A 3,147-nucleotide genomic window follows, 5' to 3' on the forward strand; every position below is an offset into this window, starting at 1 on the left:
TTTCAAAATACCTTTTGCCTGAATACAGTTCACAGAGATGCAGAAGGAAGGAAATCTAGAAAGAGAAGCAGTACATGTTTCTTTGGAGAAACATGAAGCACAGCTAGACCTATCTACACCATCAACCCTGACTCTCCCACCAAGTTCCACTTGGGTCCCAGAACAGCTCTGAAAGACAATGGGAAGGGATGGTTAGTGCTTGTAATTACTTAGGAGATGTCTCAGATGACCTATGAGGGATTCTTTACATTAGGCTTACTTCTGGGCAGGCCTGTGAACGATAAGCTTGCTTGTTAATTCAGGTGGGAAGACCCACCATTAAGAAGGGTGGTGCCATTCCCTGGACTTCGGCAATGGGCTGCATGAAAAGGAAATAGCTAGCTAAGCATGGGCATTCACCGTTCTCTGTCTTCTGATATAGATACAGCATGACCAGCTGCCTCAAATGCTTGGCCATGATGGACTATTCCCTGGGCAGCACACCAACTGGTTAGCCCAAGTGGTCAATCCTGAAAACATATAATACAAGTACCATTGTGTGGCCAGTTTTGTGTCAACTTGACACGAGCTGGAATCGTTTGGGAAGAGAGAACCTCAACTGAGAAAATGCCTCCTTCCGTTTGGCCTGTGATGGTCCATTTTCTTGATGGATAATAGATGTAGAAGGACCTAACTCACTGCGGATGAGTCCATCCCTGGGCTGGTGGTCCTAGGTGCCATAAGACAGGCTGAGCAAGCCATGAGAAACAACGCAGTAAGCAGCGCTACTCCATGGTCTCTGCATCGGTTCCTGTTTCTAGGCTCCCTCCTTAAGTTCCTGCCCTGACTTCCCTGGATAAAGGACTACCAGTTGTAAGCTGAAACGAATGCTTGCCTCCCTAAATTGTTTATGGTCAGTGCTTTATCACACTAAAAACCCTAAGAGAAACATTATATGGATTGAGCAAGTTGTATTTATATATTCAGGAATATATGTGTGTGTGTATATATACATATATGTGTATAGATATTATTAAACTCACTTGCCAAGAATAAGATCAATACCATAATTTTGAGCCAAATTTGAAACAAGCTTTAATTAAATATTGGCCAGGATGATGAACTCTGGCCAGTTCCATTCCTGGGTTCCCAGAAAATAGCCATGAGTCATGTTTTGCAGAGGCTTAAAAAGACTTTAAAACCATAAGCCATCCAGCACGTTCAAACAAGGGCAACCATATATCCTGACGTATTTCCTGCCTGTGTCCTCCCAACCACACGTAATCAACCACGTCCAGTACAGTTGGATCAGACGAATTTGTTTGGGGAACAAACACATACCTTGTTATCTGTCATAAACAGTAGACTCCAGCTTTTCAGGAATTATCTGTCCTTGGGCAAGGGGCTTACAGGTTAGAGGTATTTTTTATCTCATGGATCTCTTAGGCACAATAATGAAAATGTAAAACATAACTTTTGACTGTCACAATATACACATAGATCTAAAAGCAATTAAAGCAGAGCACAGACCATACATTTGAAAGAGAGCAAGGTATGCACCTGAACAGATCTGGAGATGGGGAAGTGGTGTAATTGTGTGGTAATATTAAAAAGATATTTTACACTAAAGAAAAGTTTCTTTAAGTTACTATCTTGGAGTTTATTTACTGTTTGTGTGCATGAAATGGGGCATGATCACAAGAGTCACGATGTTTGAAGGTCCAAGGCCAACTTTCAAGTCTTAATAACTCTCTTGTTCCACCAAGTAGGTCTGGGGGGCAGACTTTGATCTTCAGGCTTGAGAGCAAACCACTTTTACCGCCTTCGTTATCTCTTTATCACCCTCCACTTCCCTTCTGTTGTATTTGGGGTTTTAATCTGAGCAGCAGGAAGTTAACTCAGACAAGGCAAAGATAAGAGAAGACCTTCAGAGTCTCAAGAATGAGGACTGACTGGAGCATTACAAGGACTACATCTAGCGTGGACTTTGAGACTAGAAATCCCAGAGTGTCACAAATGTCATAGTGCCTGAGAGTGAGGAGGGAAGCCATCACCACAGCACTGGTAGGAAGTCAAACCAAGGCAGCAGACACCTCTCATGCCCCAAACCCTACGTGCCACCGAGAGGAAAGACGGATGGGCAACAACAGCACCCATCCAGACTTTGGCTGCCTCAGAACAGACACCGTCCGCTTCTTCCTCCAACCAGGACCGAGAATGCTCAGGAAATCTCTGTTGAATCAAGGTCTTGAGTAATTATTTACTTCAGTGTCAAAGTGAAATGGCACAAAGAACATCCCGACGCCACCCCCCACACCTTAACTGATTCACAAACAGTAGCAGCTGTGAGAAAGGAGAAACGCCATGGGAGCAAATGTGATCACCAAGCTGAGACAGCAGGAAATTAAGTGGGCCTGCGAAGTTCAGCAGACAGTCTAAGTAGCTTGAGCCACTAGAGGGAGTATGTCCAGGTTCAAATGAAATAGGATAAAAATTGCACTCGAATGTTTAATTAACAGCCATAAGGCTTATGCCCAGGTATAATTCTTTCTCTTTTCAAAATACAAATAATTCAAAAAGACAGAGTCTGTGAAAACTATGTAACACCAAATTATTTCTCATGACACAAAGCCAAAATCAAATATTGATTTGTGAAAGCCCTGTGAATTTTACTTTTTTAAATATTTGTTATGACTGTATGTACATGTACATGTATATGTATTTTTTTTTTGGTTTTTCGAGACAGGGTTTATCTGTGTAGCTTTGGATCCTGTCCTGGACCTGGCTCTGTAGACCATACTGGCCTTGAACTCACAGGATCCACCTGCCTCTGTCTCCTAAGTGCTGGGATTAAAGGCGTGCACCACTACTGCCTGGCCATGTGTATGTATTTTGTGTGTATTATGTTGTGTGTATTATGTTGTGTGTATTATGTTGTGTGTATTATGTTGTGTGTATTATGTTGTGTGTATGGGTGCAGGCAGCACAGTGTCCATGTGAAGTCAGAGGACAACTTACAGGGTCGGTTTCTCCTTCCACCGTGGGTTCCAGAGAACTCAGTTCACAGCAAATAATTTTACACACTGAGCCATCTTGCCAGTCCCTGAGAATATTTCCCCTAAATCAATTTATTCATTCACCTATTTATTTGGTGACTGTATATGTGCA

The sequence above is a fragment of the Microtus ochrogaster genome, chromosome 18 (assembly GCF_000317375.1).
Source record: "Microtus ochrogaster isolate Prairie Vole_2 chromosome 18, MicOch1.0, whole genome shotgun sequence".
NCBI lineage: Eukaryota > Metazoa > Chordata > Mammalia > Rodentia > Cricetidae > Microtus > Microtus ochrogaster.